General features: G+C 45.9%; 1 long non-coding RNA gene across 2 annotated transcripts in view; it reads right to left on the bottom strand.

Annotated features, from left to right (window-relative positions):
- Positions 1-10,023: 10,023 nt before the first annotated feature.
- Positions 10,024-19,684, bottom strand: part of LOC141577885 (uncharacterized) — a 146,545-nt gene continuing 136,884 nt past the window's right edge. For both annotated transcript variants that reach the window (XR_012507434.1, XR_012507428.1), the window contains one exon: positions 10,024-10,590. This is a non-coding gene — a long non-coding RNA (uncharacterized LOC141577885). The remainder of the gene's footprint in view (positions 10,591-19,684) is intronic.

Here is a 19,684-nt window from a genome sequence, read left to right as displayed (position 1 = left end):
CTATGTCTTAGAATTGATTATTTCATAATGGATAAAAAAAGGTCTTGGCAGAATTTGAATTACTTCTAATCTGAGAACTCAGGAATTGGCTCTTTTGTTATTAAGTGAACTTTTTTTTTTAATCCATCAAAACTTTCACCAACCCTCCTTGAACTAAATTCCATTTAATTTGCGAGAACCCATCTGATTGGCTTCCCTGATGAATTTGTGGCCAATCTCTTAAAGTATTTCAAAAACTTTTTAAGTTGCATTTGGGTAAGTCATTAAGTCCTGGTTCTCTCTGAAGGAGGTTGAGCAGGGCTGAATTCATGAAGTTACTTCATCTGGTCCTATTACCCACTGCACATTTACGGGTGGCTCCTGCAGCATGTCTGCCCTGGAGTAGCTCACCAACATCCAAGTAAAACACTCTTAATCGCTGCAACCTCCAGCCTTCAAGTGTTGGGAATCTTCCTTTAATTGGTCAATGTTTAGGTGCAGCTAGACATTGCCTTGTACCAGCATCTAAAATCTGAAATCCCTCTCTGCACCCTCTTCAAGCAAGCTGAGAAGGTCAACGGATTCCTTCTGCCAAGGAACAGCTAGTCAGACTCCCAAGTGGACCCCGATTCCAGATGATTAACACCAGACATATGTTTTTGATAAGTTTCTGTGCTTGGCTCTAATAGAGAAAGCATGTGGGGGCCGTGCTGGCAAGCTCACAGGCCATCTTCCCCTTTTAATACAAACAGCAAGCGACCCCTTTGCTTGGTCATGCCCCATTTCCAGGCAAGATGTGGGCTCCAGATAGAAGCAAAAGGGTTGTCTCGGGTTTCAGCTCACATAACCCTCCTTAACAAGTCCTAACTCAAAGCGGACAACTTTAAACTGTGCCAGGATCTGCAGGGAATTTCTTCCAAATCCCATCACAAAGGCTTGTCAGATTTTGTCAGATTTGGCCAGGTGTTTGACTGCATCCAGGTGTTGGGGAAATGAAAACCACGAGCCCTGCGAGACCAGACACATCAGCCGCGCTGTGGGTCTGGCGGGCGCGCCCTCCTCCCCCACCGCCGGCCAGTCCTCCTCCCTGCCCTGGCCCCTCCCGCCGGCCTCCGCTCACCCCCCCTTCTTTTAGAAGGGCTTCTGGGAGGAGAAGGATGAGGCGGGAGAGATCAATCTTTGAAGCCTTCCTAACAAAGATAAAGCCAACGATTTTCTGTCTTGTTTCAAAAGCTTTACCTCTCCCCCGCCTAGCTGGCCTTTCCCACAGGCCAGTGTGGAGAGCCGCTCTATCACAGGAATGATCTAGCAGACAGCAGTCAGTTTTCTACTGACTCAAATACCTTCCACCCAGCTTCAGACCCAGAATGGGTGGTTTAAAAGATACTTGAAAATTTTTGGCTCCTACTTGTTTTATTTTGTGTATGTGAACAGAGTCCAACACACCTTTCCCTCAAAGAAACACACACACACACACACACACACACACACACACACACCCTTATCACATCGTTTTTCTGCCATTTCCCTCTTTGTTTAAATGCAAACATAACAACAATTGCTCTTTTAAGACATCCAACCCAAGCTCAAATGCTTCATTTGGTAAATGTGTCCTCTGGCCCCACTGGAAGTGTCCCAGGAGACATAATGGAGACATCAGGGTCTCATTTTTATCAAAGTACGTTTAAGGTCTCAAAAATTCACACACACAAAACACACACACACACACACACACACACACACACACACACACACAGTGCAATCACTACACCAACCTAAAACTAAATCTCTGTCTTTCCCTGTGCTAAAGGGGAAGAACTGAAAAAGTAGATTTTTATTAATATCAGAGGTATACACATATAGGGGGAGTAATAAATTTAAAAGAAGTAAAAATTTGAAAATAATTGGTAGTTTGAAAATGGTCTTTTTTCCCCTGAAATTTGGGTTTAGACTAGCAGAGGAGGCTTTTCTGTACAATATGGGAAGAATGGGAAGAGACCCTAGGCCCCTCAATGAGGATGTTCAGGCTCTTGTGCCAGCCATGCCACCAAACTCAGTGTCACTTTGGATGAGTCATTTCCCTTCTCTGGGTCATTTCCAAGTCCGTAAAATGAGTGGGCTTATTTCTAAGGCCTCGTGCCCTCCTGCACCCAGGCTGTTTCTGGAGTAATTAGTTGGGGGAGAGGAGAAGCTACAAAGACGACTTTAGTCTTGCCCCCACCCAAATCCCTCGGGCCTGAACGAATTACAGCGCCTCAGCAGCCCCTCTCCCACCCCCCCACCCCCCGCCCCGGGCGTTGCCGATGGCTCCAGGAGATAAGACGCAGCTCCCAGCTCCACGTCCGGATGCGGGCTGCCGGCCTCGGCCGCCGCGCGCATTAGCCTCTCAATGGAGACCCTCGGGGCCCCGGCCCCCCGCCGTCCCCGGCAGCATCCGGAGGGGGAAAGGCGCTGAACTGGAAGGGGGGGGGCTCTCCTGGCTCTCCTAGACGGGAGCCGTCTCTAAGCGGTGAATTGTCGCGACTGGCAGGCGCGCCCCACGTGTTGCTGGAGTGGGGACCTAGGGGTTAAGCCGGACCCCCTCATCGTCACCGCCGTCCCGGGAAACCTGTCATTAAAGTCAATTAACTTTTCCCACACCCCTTGGCCGGTAACAACCCGCTGCTAGCTTCCTCCCCGGCTCCTAAGTGCAACCAGATGGGCGGCCGAGCTGCCCCCGCCGCGCGCCCGCCGGGGCGGCCCGGGGGTTCCAGGGAGGCCGCCGGGGCCCGCGCGGCCCGGGCGGGAAGCAGGCCGGGGCGGCCACGCCGGGCCAGCCCTGGCGGCCCTGCGGCCAAGGTGGTTTGCTTAGCAGGCCCGGCTGCTTTCTGGCAGGAAATGAATAGCTCCCAGATGAGCTCAGGCAACCTGAGAGGTCGTGAGAACGGCGCGAACCCCCGCCTGTGCAGCCGGCAGCCTGCCAGGCCGCGGGGGGAGCGGGCGGCGGCGGCGGCGGCAGGAGGCCGGGAGGCCCGGCGGGCGGGCGGGCGGCGGCGGGGGAGAGGGAGGAGGGAGCCGCTGACACACGAGCCCGCGCCCGCTCCCGCTGACAGGCAGGCAGCCGCCCGCGCCCGGCCGCCTCCCCCGCTTCCCCGCCCGGGGCCCCAGCGCCTCCCAAGCAGCAGGCCTTAGCCGCAGAAACGCGGCCGCCCGGCCCGCCGGGCCCGGGGGTGGGGCCGCCTGCCAGTGTTTTTCCAGTTCCCCCGGTAGCTCCGGGCCGCATTTAGCAGCCGGGAAACTGGGCCGAGGCCAGTGTCGGGGCAGCGGAGGCCCTCGCGGCCGGCGGAGCCCTGCCAAGCGTCAGGCCTGGCCGGGGCAGGGGGGGCCGGAGCTGGGAGCGGCCGGGCAAGGGCGGCTCAGCCCACACCGTCGTCCCAAAACAGACAGAGCCGGCAGACGGCAACTCGGGACTCCTTAAAAAATGAGGCTCGCCTCCGAAAACCCCGAGCACCTACTGAGAGCGCAGCGAACGCTGAAAAGACAACACTAAGTCCCACCCAGCCCCTGCCCTCCCCGAGCTCTCGGTTTAGCTGGGAGATAGACGAACCCCCAAGGGATTCATCCCCGGCACGATGTGGGAAGTGCCAAAAAAGAAGTTTCAACAAAGGGCACCTAAGAACAGAGAGATTAATTCTGATTTGAGAGGAAACTAGGGAAGGGTTTCGGAGAGTTGGCACTTGAAGCGGAGAGGTGACAGATGTGTTCATAGAGATGGGACTGGAGAGGTGAAGGAAAACGGAAATATGCAAGTCCAGTTTGGGGGAATTTCAGGAAGTTCGCCATGGTTACATTGAAATTTTCAAATACATACATTTGACTTAGAGGTCAAAAAGAGGGTCAAGATGTCTTGTTTCAGTCCTTGGACTGCAGAATAGCCCAGAGGTTAAAAGCACATGATCTGGCTTCAGGTTGCTTAGGTTGTAAGTCTAAGCACATCACTTACCTTCTCTGTAACTTCGTTTACAACGCTGGGCTCACAGGGTGGTATTTCATAGGATTGTGAGGATGAAATGAGTAAATGCACATAAAGCATTTAGAACGGTGCTCGGCACATAAGCCCTCGATGCATGTCAGCTATTATGATTCCTAAACCACAGTGAGGGGTGTTCACCAAATGGGAAAGCCAGCCCTGGCTTTTGCCCAGTGATTTCAGGCCCCATGTGAAAGCACCACTGCTCCTTCCCTAGGTTCTGGATTTCATGTATTCATTTGACAATTATTGAACCATGCACCATGGAAATAAAGGGAGGAGAAAAGCATGATCTCTGTAGCTATCAAACTCACAGTCTAGTAGACCAGACAGACCAGTGGACAAAAAAGTTTGTAATTTTTTAAATGACTCTATGTTGAGTGCTGTAAAAGAGTTGTGTACCTGCATGGTACAAAAAGAAGGTGACACATTATAACAAGTAATTTTTGGTCCTCAAAATTATAATTAATCTTTGTATACATTTTTGTGACCATAGAATTTGCTAGCAGAGTAAATAATGAGTCAGATTCTACCCAAGAAAAATTATTGTGAAATGGTTAATTTCTAGATTACTCAGTCTTGTAATACTAGTATCTTCTGAATGAGCAGTCACCTTGATATGGTCAAGGAACGGGTGGGAAGTCAGGGAATCCTGGTACCAAACTCACCACTACCTGTGAGATCCTGAACAAGTCCCCTTACATCACTGGGCTGCGGTATTCTCACCAACAAGGGGGGCAGGTTAGACAGGAAGTCTCGGAAGTCCTTCTCAGCTCCACAGTCTGTGATTCTCTCCTCCATGGAGAGCATGCTTCCGTGCATCTCCACAGTTTGACGCTTGCTCTGTGCCTATAAGAACCTACATTGAGCACATTTCAAAAATTTCAGCGAAGGTCCTAGGATGATTTTACACCTAGGTTTTTTCATCTGCAGTTAAAGATGTGGAAACAGACCTGAAGGATGGGCACTGTACTTCCACTATTGCAAGAAAATTGACCACACGTCGAGTTCTTGGAGATCTGCTATGTTCGAGAGAATTGTGTTCACTGCGTGACCCATCAAAGGAAGACTGCATCTGACAGGATCTGCTCACATATCTGCTGCTAAGACCCCATCCTTTGCTGTAATATCTTGTTATCTTACTTGGAAAACAGAATAGCAAGAGTTAAAAAGTATCATCGCTCTCCCTCTTCATCCTAGAAAACATTCTCCTTCCCCTTTTCACTCTTTTCTGCAAAGAGAATGTAATCTGTTGGTTATCAGGACTCTTTCCAATTAGGAAAGATATTTTCCTAATTAAAGTTTTTCTACTAGTACATTTACTGAATTAACTAAACTTACTGAATTAGTCTGGTTAAACCAGAGTGAATTAGTAAAGTCAGTCTGAATTTTAAGTACCCAATAGGAAAAGCAGTAACCTTGGCAAATACTTGTAGTGAATCTGAATTCATAGTTTACAAAAGCACTAACCTTCATAAAACTAATGCATTAAAGTCATTTAAAGAATGTATTCTCTTAAGCAGATTAAACATACCTCTGGCCATATTATTTATACTATAAATCTTCCTTTCTAGTAAGAATAAGAGGAGCCATGATTGCAGCCCAAGTAAATAATTGGACTCTCAATTAATAATAAGGCTTTACTGCAGCTATTCTTTCTATGTCTGGATGTGTCTCCAGTTGTAATTTGCCTTTTGTGAAGCAGAGATCAGTAATTTCCTTTTTTTTTTTAAGAATTCCAAGTATCACTTAATGAAAGTGATGTTATTTAAGGAGCACCCTGTGTAATTTACTATTTTGTTATTCACGAAGGCGATCTGTTTTCATGTTAAACTAACTCTGCCAGTTCAGTCATCAATGTGAGACGTGACATTTATAAATCCAGCTGAGAGAACACTCCAACCTAGAGGAAAACCACTTCGATTAACAAACACCACCATCCAAAACTTCATGTTTTCTGCTACATCGTTCCTCTTCTGTCTGATTTTCCCGTTTGCCATAAAATTTGTCCCTAAGGCATCAAGATGTAAAACAGGAATATGATTTCTTAAGGGGGCCAGGAGAGGGTAAATGCCATGTCAAATCAGTTTCAGAAGCAAGTACCATATATGACATTTAAAAGTAAAAGTAAGTAAAAGTATTCAAGGCATTTCTTCATTTTCATGAATACCACAATAGATACCTAGGGTCAGGGATGAGATACAAACTGTAAAGCAAGGCATTCCAAGAAGGAATACCTTTGAACACACAGGGTTATTCTTTCCTGTGTCTGTCCCATAATTAGTACCCATGTGATTATTTTCATACAAATAGAATCTTGAAGGATCAAATAGGTATTTCCCTTAAAACTCTACATACCAAATAACTGTGGAATTGGCCACTCATGCCTTACAGAGAAGAACAGCCTCTAAAAATCTCTGAAACCAAAGACTCGTTCACTTTACTTTTGTTTTCTTGTTTTGGAGTTGGGGAGCATCATGGCCAATCATCTAGAGAACCTGGGAACTACTTTACTGTAATCTCTTTGAGATTTAGTTTTAAGTTCAAACCAGAGAGTTTCCGCAAAGAAGAGACATTTTGAAACAGTTCAATGCTGGGAGCGGTTCCTAAAGGATAATGTAAAATGTTCTTGCTTCAAATATTCGCACGGCTCCTATATCAAAGACCTGAGGCTGTAGTCATATTTACACACATAGCTGGTTTGAAAATCGAAGGGGGATTTCAAAGAATCAATCGTCTTGAGGTCTAGCAACTGGTTTCTAACCTGATGTCGGGCTGAATTCTACTTAATTTTTAAAAAGCCAAGTTTTCATGCTGAGTGTACAGCCTCCAGCCATGGGTCCAGTTCTCAACTCTGCTGTCCCTCATCCAAGTGGGTGCCTCAGTCTTTCCACTGCGCTCTCTGGAAATTTCTTCTCTTTTAAACAAGTGCCCCTCCACCTGCAGCCTCGGTATGAACCCCTTCATTACCTGATTCCACCTTTCTCTTGAGCCTGCTGGATTGATGACATGATGTTTGGCCCAGGTGTGAGTAGGGAGGGAAGCGGGGTAGGGGGATGAAGGTATGGGTACCACAGACTAGGAAGTGAGGACACATTCTGTGCCTTTCCATCCCCTTGACCAATCATGGCTCTTCCTTCCTCAGATAAAAATCTGTCCCTCGTGCCACCCAGCTCTCCTACTCCTTAGTTTGGTCCTTATTGGCTCCCCTTCTGACTAGTCCTGACTTCTCCCCTTAAGCTTACCTCCACCTGTGCTCCATCCTCCCCTTCTCTCCCAGGGACTATGCTCTGGGGCCCTTTCCCCTTCATCAGGGAAGTGGCCCACAGAGCATCTGTTTTTCTTCCTGAATGTTCAGTCTCATTTACCTTTTTTTTTTTTGCCTGTTTCCTCAGTCTATAAACACATTTGTTTCTCTACCATCTTTCAGAGCCAACTTCCCCAACCCTGCACCCCTCTCTGTACCTGTGACTGCTCTCCCCTCTCCTCACCAGGGACCACGGACTTTCGCCCAAAGCCTCCACTGCCTCACTTCTCTCTCACTGTGACCCGTGCAGCCAGGCTTCTGAATGCCTGTCTCCCACTGAACAAACCAGATGCTCCCTCTTTGGTCCTTTTCCTCTGTCTACATTTATGAGGTTTTGACCATGTGCCAACTCCATCCTTGAAATTCCCTCCTCCCTCAGCCTCTGTGGCACCTCTTTCTCCTGACTTCCTGCATCCTCTCTGGTGATTTCCCAACATCCAGTATGGGATTCTTTCCCTCCATTCACCTCATTAAGGTCGCTGCCCCTGAAAAGTCTGTCCACATGGAAACAACCTAAATGTCCATCAACAGATGACTGGATAAAGAAGCTGTGGTATATTTATACAAAGGAATACTACTCAGTCATAAAAAAGAATAAAATAATGCCATTTGCAGCAACATGGCTGGATCTGGAGATTGTCATTCTAAGTGAAGTAAGCCAAAAAGAGAAAGAAAAATACTATATGATATCACTCATATATGGAATCTAAAAAAAAGAAAAAAGAAGACACAAATGAACTTATCTGCAAAACAGAAACAGACTCACAGACACAGTAAATAATCTTGTGGTTACTGGGGGGGACAGGGGGTGGGAAGGCATAAACTGGGAGTTCGAGATTTGCAAATATTGCCTACTATATACAAAAATAGATTTTAAAAATTTCTTCTGTATAGCACAGGGAACTACATTCAACATCTTGTAGTTACCTATAATGAAAAAGAATATGAAAACGAATATATGTATGTATATGTATGTCTGAAACATTATGCTGTATACCAGAAATTGACACATTGTAACTGAGTATACTTCAATTAAAAAAAAAAGAAAGAAAAATCTGTCCATGTCCTTTTTCCCTTGTCACTCACAGCAGTGACTGGCATCTACATGAAGAACACCAAATTTGGTATCTTAAATCCCGAATTGTTTCCTGAGCTTCAAACCATGAGTCCAACTGCCCACAGGCCATCTCCACATGAAAGTCAGTATGTCTCCACCTCATTTTGTGATGCTAGTCCCCATCTCTGAAGTGCCCCTACCCCTGTCTTCCCAGGCTTAATGTGTCTTCCTCAACACCCAACACCCCTGCCCGCCCCCATCATCTCCTCCCAGCATCCCACAGGGTGCCAGGAACCTTCCGGCTTCCCTGTTGTATGAATCGCAGCTCCCTTTGCCATTGCCTTTGGGCAGGAGATTCGAGTTTTTTGTTTTCATCTCCTCCAGACGGATTGCCTCATATTCAGCCTTGCCTCCCTCCAACCCGTCACAAATGTGAACAACCACATCTCCGAGAGAAAACGTCCAAAGGCTTCCTGTTGCCTACAAGACTGGAGAAATCTGTGTGATTTGCCCTTGGCCTCCTCTCCCACTTATTCCTTATAAGAAGTCAGCATCCCAACCCTGTTTCCCCCTAGCACAAAGCTGCTTCAGTGCCACAAGCCCTCCATCCCTCCGCAAACACCGTCCCTGAGCGGGAAGCCTCCCCCTCCACTTCTCCATCCAGGGACCTCCTACACACGCATCCTTCAAGACTTTGCTCAATTTACCTGCTTCCAGAATCCCATCCTGATGCCTCCAGATCCCTGCTCTGACCCCTCCCCATCCCTCCTGCCTTCCCCCACCCTGGAACATTTTACACAGATCCTAGATTATCCTATCTGTTTATCTGTCTCCCCAGCCCAGACTGTGCACGTTTAGGGGGCAAAAACAACGTATTTTCCCCATACTCCCAGCATGTGACAGTGCTTGTCATACAGAAATCATTCAGGAAGTTACATATTACTAGTATAGTAAGAAGGAGGGTATTAATAAAATAACAATTCACATTTGAATAATACTTTTGAGGTTCACAAAATGCTTTTACAAAAACGTCATCTCCTTTGATCCCAAAAGCATGTAGGTAAGTAGGACCAGAACTGTTTTCCTCATAGCGAATGTGGATGATGTTTCTCAAAGAAAGTAGATGGTTGGGCCAAGGTGGCAGCTGGAGAGTGACAGAGGTGGGTCTCTGGAAGCCATCTCCCTGGCTGTGGTGCCACACTCCCCTCCTTCTCTGCAGAAATGGACAGGACTAAGCTGTGCTATCTACAGCCTGTCTCTAAGGTCACGGGGGGACACCTCCCTGCTGACTGCCAAGGGCAAATATACCTAGATCCAGTCTCAGTGGTCCATGCACTTTGGCTGCATGTATAACCAGAGCCAATTGGGGGCAGCTGGAAATCCATTCTCCTCACTCCTGCTTTGCCGCCTTAGCGCGTGTAACTCAATCTCTCAGGACAGCAGAACTGCGGGTCCCTCCCTTCCCTTCTCCTTTCTACCAAGTGACAGAAGAATTGATGCAATCGAAGGCAAGTTTTGTTTTTTTAACACATAAAGCTTGACGATCCTCAGCAAAAATGAACTGCCAGAAATTTTTCAGAATCAAAAATGATAGCGAGAGAATGGGAAAATAAATCCTAAACTGTAAGAAGTAAGACAAGTATCCGATTTTGAAGATCATATTTGTGTGGCTGATTTGAAAAAGAGTCATTCTTTAATAGGTGACTGACTCACACTGTGACCCAGAGAAACAGTGAGTAAAAGCATATAAGGGTGTAAGGGGTTCCAAAGCACCAGCCGTGGGAAAGGCCACGTCAGAAAAGCCACCAATACAGAGCAGCTGTTTGCAACAGAATCATTACAGTTTCTGTAAGCAAAATGTCCCCCAGCCGTGAAGCAGTTGCTGGATTTCGACATATATAGTTTGTTCAGGCTTTTCTTTCTTGTCTGTGACTGCCAGTATTTTGCGTTCCAGTTTTGTGGTAGGTCAAAATGAACACGTATTACCTGAGGGGTTTCTTTAGAAGAGACACTACAGTTTGTGAGGTCACCTGCAGCTCAGGATGCGGTACCCGAAGCAAATGGCATCTGGCACCAGTGTGGGTCACTGGCCCACAAAACAGCTCTCCCTGAGGCTGGCTTGTCATCCACCAGGGATTCACGCAGCGCCTACTCTGTGCCAGGCACTGTTCCAGGCAGGAGAGTCTCTGCAACGAACAAGACAAGCCAGGTCATGGCTCTCAGAGAGTCCACATCCCACTGTGGAGAAGATAATAAAAAAAGAAAAGAAATAAACGAAGGAGAAAACTTCAGCTCATGGTAAATACTATGAAGAAACTAAAAGCAGGTGCTATGATAGAGCCAATTCACTCTCAATGCCACCACATCTGTCCCATCATCTCTAATCCAGCTCAAGTGTCGTCAACATTTTGCACATCGGTTATTGCTACATCCTCGGAATTGGCTTTTTGCCTTTACTCTACCTCCACCAAACTGCTGACGTTTCTGTTAAAACACAGATCCCTCTTCTCCCTTCTCCCCTTAGAATCTTCCATAGCTCCCACTGCCCCTATGCAACACAAGTAAAACCCAGGCCGTAGCTTGGTCCACTTCATCTCACATGAAATAGTGACTTATACAAGTTATGAAAGTCATGTTATTTTATTTTTCAAAACATCCTTAAACACTGTGGAGCAATTGTAATCAAACATGGAGAGCTGTCAAGATTTTGTTTCCATTTATTATCCCTCTTGTAATTTTCCTCTGTGTATGAGGAAAATTTAATCTTATTTAATAGTTTTATTTTGTAAAGTTGTCTTTTTTTTCTCTTTAAAGGCAACTCCAGTGACCTGCATCATTTAGATATGAGTTGCCTACTTATTACTTGATTTCTTGGTAGTCCTCATCCCACAAGCCAACTCCTACCAAAAGTGATGCATGGTAAGTGTACACAATCAGGTATCACATGGGATGCGTGTGTATAAACATTTAAGCTAAAGTAAACTTATTTGTATTTGGAGCAAGCTATGACATCACTTGAAATTACAAGAAACTCTATGGGATAGAACAAGCCCAGGCTGGGAATCTGTCCTTGACTTCGGTTATGACCTTAATAAGAGCAACTGAGCTGCCATCTTTGAAGTATGGCTGAAGGCCATTCCTCATGTTTTTCTTTTTCTCTTTGGTTGAAACACTTATGTAATTGAATATGCAATTTTTGCAGACTGCACTCCAAAAGAGCCATCAAAACCAGAATTCACATGATATCCACATGTCCACACAACCAGTCTTGACTATTCATGGATGTGAGGTATTAACCCCAGAAACAGACTGGATGTGAATTGAGTCATAAATTGCTTTTGAAAGATGTTTGCACTTAAATCTCTGGAAATTAATATTAAAAGGCCAGGGGTTCACAAGTCAGTCAGAGTCCCCATTCCCTAAGTCTTGTCTACTGATTTGAGTTGGCTTCATCCTAATTTGGTTTGAGAGCCTACTTTTTTTTTTTAATTTTAATTTTTTTTAAATATTTATTTTTTGGGGGGGAGGTATCAGTAATTAGGTTTATTTATTTATTTCTGATGAAGGTACTGGGAACGGAACCCAGGACCTCGTACATGCTAAACACACACTCTACCACTGAGCTATACCCTCCCCCCGAGAGTCTACTTCTGTCCTTTACATGTATTTGAGTATAAATAAAGGTCTAACAGCAGTTTTTGCTGGTCTAAGTGGCACATAAAGGCCCTTCTCTTTGTCAGAATACGGGGTCCAGGGCTTCTCTGAGAAAATCCACAAACAAAACTCATGGCTCCCCAGACTTCCTAGACTTCTGGTCTCCATCTTTTCCTACTTCCTCTCAACACGAAACTCTTACTGAGCACCTACTATACGCTCATACTGTGTCACGGTGGAGAGACAGATGAATGAGACACTGGTCTCTCCATCTCTGGAGAATTTAGGTATAAATAAAGAATTTTCAGAAAGGGGCCCCCTAAGGAAATTCGAGCAAAATGGGCGCTTCTTGTTTTAAAGGCTGGGGAGTCCAGGCAGTTGGCAGGCGAGAGCAGTGGGAGAAGTAGAGAAGAGGCTAGAAGAAGCTCCAGGGCTGGGTGTGTGGGAGGGCAGAGAAAGGCCAGGTCTGACTGGTTTCATGTGCTAATGAGTCACTGCCATCAATCAGTCCTTGCCCAGGAAAAGCTGCCTCTTTAAATCCCCTGGAAGGGCCAGGTGGAGCCAGAACCTGACCTGGAGATAGGCCCTGCCCCAACTCACGGTGACCTTGGCAATGTCACTTGCCCTCAGTTAACTCTACTTTCTTTATCTGTAAAATGGGAGCATTGGATTATACGGTCCCACGGGGCCTTCAACTTTGAGACCACAGTCCCCTGAATTACCCTCCCAGTAGCCTACGCCCTGAGTGAGGGTCAGTATGTGTGGACAGTGTGAACCAAGGAACTATTTATACGAGGTGTGCACTTAGATGGTTATGATCCAGGACTTGCAAGTTACATTATCTGCCCCCAGACACAGATGCCCTTTCAATGGTTCATTTCTCCACCCTTATCCCCCCGATCTCTGCCCACACCTGTTTCTACCTGCTTTGCCTCCCTCTCTCTTTGGTTCATGTTTTAATCATTTATTCATTCAACAACGACGTTTAGCACCCACAAGGTATTGAGCGTGACATCAGGGCCCGCTCTCTCTCCCAGCCACACTCCGGGGTGAACTTCTAAGTGGGAAGGGAAGAAGAGAAGGCAGGGAGAGGGCCCGGGAGACTGGGCTCTCTGGTGCTGTCAGGCTGGTCCCAGGAACCTGGTGTCGGGCCTGGGCTCTGGGGAGGGCCCTGACCCCGTGCACCGGCCCTCCTGCAGCGGACATCCATTTCCTGGATTCCTTCCAGATTTCCGGGGTTGAGTGGGGAGTTCCTGTTCCCGGGGTCCCACCACCCTTCAGACTCAGCCTTCCAAAATGAAACAAGATGGCCTCTCCTTCACGCACGCCTCCCTCCCCAGCTAACAGGAACACCTTTCCTTTCCCTCCAGGGAGTCATTTCCAGTCTTTCGGCCTCTTTACACTCCAGGATATTTAGGGTGTTGATGGGCCCAAGGGGGAGGCACGTGATCCCAGGAAGTGGAAGGGCAAGTGTGGGCATGGCCAGCAGTGTGGTGGGCGTACTGGGCCCCCAGCAGAGGGAAGTTGTGCTGGGGGAACAAGATTTGATGGGGTGAAGCCCCTAGCAAGGCCAGAGAGTGGCTGAGTCACTAGGTTTTGCGGTTCAGGTGACCTGACAGCAGCTGGCATTCCTCTACCTCCAGGTGACCCTCTGTTCCCTCCCTGTGGCTCCTTATTTCTTTGAGCTGGGAGGGGCTGTTAATAGAATCTAATAGAGGCTCAGAGCTGGAGGACACTGACCGCAAGGGAGCTGAGGTGAGTCCCCTTCCCTCCTGTGGACCGAGCGGCTGGCCTGGGCGTCTGCGATCATGGTCTCCCCCAGCCCAGCCGGCCGGGACATGGACTCCTCTGTGGAGCTATCGCCTTGCCTTCTGTCGTGTGGGAGACCACATCGTCTTCAAGAGAGTTCCTGAATGTAATTAAAAAGGTGGTGAAGGCGGAAAAGGACAGTGTTGAACGGGTATCCCAGGGCTGCCCAAAGTTGTTGCAATCCTTGAAACAGAGAAGAAAGAATCTCTGAGTTGGGGTGGGGAGGGTTATTTAAAGGCAGACATAAATTGGGGTGAGAGAGTGGGGTTGTGGGAGAGAGGGGGAGAGAGAGAGAGAGAGAGAGAGAATGAGGCAGATTTATGGTATTCTGGGAGCAAAAAGTTAGACTCTGGTCCCTCACCACAGCTGTCCAGGACTCAGGCTGAGAATCTCGATATCTCAATCTCTCTCTCTTTTCCATCCCTCATCCCGCCCCCTCCCACTCTCCCTCTCTGTCTTCTTCAGTGGTTTGCGTTGTCATTTGCCAAGCTCCTCGGGACCTAGTATGTACTCCAGCCCCAGCTGTAAGTCTTCCTCCCCACACCAGGAATTGTACACATAAACCCCTGAGAACAGAGCCCTCCTGACTAGAGACAGCACACAGCCTTCTGCTCAGCCTCTGGGGCCTTGGACCAGCTCCCGGGATGGGCCCCTGTCTGGTGACAGGCACCCCCATGGCCTGCCTCACAGATGCTCCCAGGGGAACGAGCAGGCCCGGCTCACAACCACCCCTCACCCTGGGCTAAGCCGGGTCCAAGGTACAAGACTTCTCTCCCAGGGGACCAACCACGTCACTCAGCGACCTTGCAAAAGTTATTTTTGTCTCTGCCGACTTCCCTTTCCCTGTTTTTAAATAGATCAGAAATGTATGCTGCTTAATTCATAAAGAAGCTGCATGGAAAAAGACTGACTTGTTGTGAAGTGTTTTCGCTTCCTGAGAGGAACCCGAGGTTCTGGGAAACCTCTTGCCATCACAGATGCACGTGTACACACACGCACGATGCACGCATCCGTACCCATGCGCACGCCACGCCACATCCATTCACTGACGGGGCTCTCATGCCCAGAAACAAGGGCATTGCTTTGTGCACTACTGGCTTCCCTGCAGTAGTGTAGTGCTTGGAATGAAGTTAATACTCAATGAATACGTACTGAACGAATGCACTGGACAAACACTGCCTATCTCCCCTCCTTGTGCCAGTCACCGTGACTTCAAGTTGCTCGAGGTCCAGGAGAGAGAGAAGCATGTAAACAAGTAGAGCCAATCCAGAGTGTTAACAGCCACCAGGACAGCAGAGCACGCCGGGCACCAGAAGGCTCAGAAGAGTCTGGGAGATTCCATCCACCTCTGCCCCCGGGGTGGGGGCAGGGTGGGGCAGGGACAGGGGCATGGAGGCTCTGAGCATTGAAGAAAGGATGGGATTTCATTAGTTGGTCAAGAGAGGAGGTGGGTGGAAGGAGGGTGGCACTGGTGGCAAAGATCTTCCAGCAAAGGGAAAACGTATTCAAAAGCACAGAGCCCTGAACCAGCATGAAAGAGTTGGGGCACCAGGAATTGCCCCTCCCTTGGAGCTGGACCCCAGGAGGGAGGCAGAGCACTAGGAGAGGAGCAGCGGAGGCTGGAGGCTGGATAAGGAGGGCTGGATCCTGCAGGTCCTTGTGTCCCAATATTTTCAAGTGATTCCTGTATGAAACTTCAACATTCTTCTTGGACCTTTAAAATGTAGTAGTCTTAATCTTCTCTGCTGACTGAGAAACACATAAGCATGATGGGCTTACAGACCCCCACAGTAACTCTGAGACTCCCCCCACCCCCATGCCTGTCTCTACACCAGAGCCTGTGTCTTGGAAAGCATTGCTTAGGAGGACCATATAATTTATCATCCAAGCTGGTTCATTCTGGGGAGTGAAGGCGGTCACTATGAATAACTGCACCAGGGCGACAAGCAAGAACTAGGGCCATTCTGGGCAAATCAGGATGTCTGGTCACTCTAGCTAAAGATCTTAGGCTGCCATTGAAGGGTTTCATAGAGGTAAACAGTGTGATCAGATTCGTGTTTTTGGAATTGAGTTACTGTCTTACTCTCATATCTTCACAGAACCGAGGGAGTAAGAGGATAGGGGTGGTTCAGGTGCTCTCGGAGGCCCTTTCTGGCTTCGGCATTCTAGAAATCTGTTTGGTAGGCACTGGAACGGTCAGATGGGTTGGATAAAACCTAACCTCAAGGAAGTTTGGGGGTGGACTGCAATTCAACCTAAACCATGAAGATCCATCTCGATATCCTGTGTTTTTAGTTGAAACCCAATAAAAATGCCCAAGAAAAACACTCCCAAGGAAACTCCACTCATCCACCCATCCCGGAAGGGAAAGGCGATGCCCATGAAAACATTCCATTGAAATTGAAGCCCTGCTGCCCATCAGCCTCTCCCCCAAATCCTAGCCCCACCTCCTTCCCTCCCTCCCCATCCTGACTCCAGCAGTGAGCAGGTAAGATGTGAGTGGACCTGTAAAAGGATGTGAGTGTGAGATGCTTACATTAGTGCTGTTGGTTCAACTGCTATAACAATCCTCTCCTTCCTAAAAACCCTCTCTCAGAAAAAAATCTTCATGGTACCTCATTGCCTAGAGAATTAAGCACAAACTCGTCAACCTCTATTTCAGGACTCTCCACAGTATGAAGACAAGCCACTTTCTTCATGCACCTTTTCTTACGATCTAATTGGAATTCAGTTAGATTCCATGTCTTACAATCTAATTGTGCTGAACACAATTTATATTATTCTCTGTAGGTGCTAACTCATGTTCTATCTACACCCTTCTTATCAAAGTTCTATCAATAAATTTCATCTCTTCCATGAGGCTTGTCTTACTTCCTCCCTCTGCTCCTTTCTTTCAAGTTACTTAAACATTTATCTTTAAGGTACTTATATACTATACTTCTAAATAGAGGTATAATTAATGAGTGCTGGTATCTATCTCTGAATCCTTTTTCCTAAGGGACTGATAAGTGTGGTTGAAAGTTTAGATTTCCTTCTGTTATGCCCCACACCAGGCTATTTATGTCCAATTTGAAGATGCAAAGGAACTAGAATTAGCCAAACACTTCTGAAAAAGAACAAAGTTGGAAGATTACGCTATCTGATTTCAAGACTTATTTGAAAGCTTCAGTAATCAAGACAGTATGATATTGGTGTAGCAATGGGCAAATAAATCAATGGAACAGAGAGTCCAGAAATAGACCCCACATATAGAGTCACTTGAGTTTTGATAGAGATTCAAAAACAATATAATGAAGAAAGGTTGATCTATTCAACAAATCATGCTGGAACAATTGAATGAACAATGCAAAGAAAGAAAAAGAACTTTGATCTCTACTTCACACCATATTGAAGAAATAACCCAAAATAGATCCAAATCTAAACAAGAAACCTAAAACTATAAAACTTCTAGAAGAAATACAGGAGAAAATCCTTGGGACCCAGGGTCAGACAAAGATTTCTTAGATACAACACCAAAAGCATAGTACATTACAAAAGTTAATAAATTCTTAATAAAATTAAGAATTTCTCTTCAAAAGACACTCTTTTGAGAATAAAAAACCGCTTTGGAGGAAAAGGAGAAAAAAAGAATTTGGAGAGAATATTTGCAAATCACAGATCTGATAAGAGATCTGTGTTCAGATTGTACATAAAGAAATTTCAGAACTCAATAATAAGAAAACAAACAAATCAATTACAAAATGGGCAAAAGAGTTGACACTTCATCCAAGAAGAATACAGACAGCAGCCAAGCACATGAAAAGATGCATATTCTTAGTCATCAGGAAATGCAAATTAAAATCCAATGAGATATGACCCCATGCCACGCCCACTAAAACCAGTCAAAAACTAAAAAGACTATGTCGAAAGGTGTGGAGTAACCAGAATTCTCACACCCAACTAGGGAGAATGTAAAATGGTTACAACCACTTTGGAAAAACAGGTTTTTTAAGAATTTAAACATATTCCCAAACATATGATCCAGCCATTCCACTTCTAGGTATTTACCAAGAACTAGGAAAGCATGTGTCCTTACAAAGACTTATCCATGAATATTCAAGGCAGCTTTATTTGTAGTTACCAAAAATTGGAAACAATACAAATATCTCTCAAAAAACAAATGGATAAACAAATTATAGTATACCCATACAATAGATTACTACTCAGCAAGAAAATGGAATGAATTGTTGACATATGCAACAACATGGATGAATCTCAAAGTAATTATTCTGTGTAAGAAGTCGGAAAAAGGAAGAGTACATCCTCTAGGATTCCATTCATATAAAATTCTACAAAAATGCAAATTAATCTACAGTGGCATAGGCAAATCAGTGGCTGCCTAGAGACGGGGTGAGGCGGGCAGAGAGGGGGCCGGAGAGGACTGAGGGGGCTCACCAAGGGAGAAGGGGAAACTTTGGAGGGTGATGGATATACTCACTATTTTGATTGCAGTGATGGTACCTGAGCTTACACATGTCAGAGCTTACCAAATTGTACACTTTAGATATGTGGAGTTTATTTTATGTCAAAAATTCCTCAATAAAGCATAATTTTTAAAAATAGACATTTTTAAAATCTAAGAGTCAGAGTCATGGTATGACTGAAGAGATACCACTGGAAGAAGAGAAGGGTTTTCCTTGGTTTGTCCACTTTGTCTTAACCTGGAGTCTGGCATTCTCCACAATCTGGCCTAACAATGTCCTGCTGTCCCTGCTAAACATCCACAATGGCTGCTGGATCATCTGGGTGGGAGGAAGGGTAAATATCTAAGTCTGATTTCTTTTTTTTTTTTTTTTTTTGATTTTTAATTTTTTTGAGGGGGGAGGTTGTTAGGATTTTTAATCTATTTTTCTTTTAATGGAGATACTGGGGACTGAACCCAGGATCTTGTCTATGCTACGCACATGTTCTGCCCCTGAGCTATACCCTCATCCTTCTAAGTTTGATTTCTTGAGACTCGCACCAGTTGCTTCTGAACCACAAGTAGTCCCCTGGGATAAGACTGAGGGACTGTTCCACAGGGCCTTAGAGCTGGAAGGGGCCTTTGGGGGTTTCTGGTCCCACTTCCAACCAGTGTGGGAATCCCCCCTACTTTGGAATAACCATATCACCTACCTTCTGACAATATCTCCCAAGGATAGAAAACTCCCACCGTTCACAAATATGATGCAATGAGATACATTTTAACAGGAAGAAACAAGAGCAGGACAAGAGGAAGTGAGAGCGCTGTCCCTGAAACCCATCAGGGTCCCTGTCCTTTCTTTCAGTGTGGTTCCTTAGGACTCTTAAATCTGGGAGGAAATCAATATCTTTTCAATAGACAAATATATTTCCTTTGGCCTGTGATGGAGGAGGAATGGGAAGATGGAGAGATAGATGGATTTGAAAAACGAGACTTGACACTGTATGTGGATGACATGATACTATATATAGAAAACCCTAAAAGCTCCAAACAAAAACTATGAGAGCTGATAAAAGAATTAGCCAAGATAGCAAGATATAAGATTAACATACAGAAATTAGTTGCATTTCTTTACATTAACAATGAAATATCAGAAAAGGAAAGTAAAGAAACAATCCTTTTTAAAGTTGCATCCAAAAAAATAAAATACTTAGGAATAAATCTGACCAAGGAAGTAAAAGGCTTATATACAGAGAACTACAAAACGTTGATTAAGACAATTAAAGATGAATTTAAAAAATGGAAAGATATCCCATGCTTTTGGATTGGAAGGATTAATATCGTTAAAATGGCTATACTACCCAAAGCAATCTACAGATTTAATGTGATCCCTATTAAGTTACCTGGGACATTTTTCACAAAACTGGA

This window comes from Camelus bactrianus, chromosome 1 (genome assembly GCF_048773025.1).
Source record: "Camelus bactrianus isolate YW-2024 breed Bactrian camel chromosome 1, ASM4877302v1, whole genome shotgun sequence".
NCBI classification, from domain to species: Eukaryota; Metazoa; Chordata; class Mammalia; order Artiodactyla; family Camelidae; genus Camelus; species Camelus bactrianus.
The sequence above is the reverse complement of the archived record's forward strand: the minus strand, read 5'-3'. Positions and strand labels throughout refer to the sequence as shown.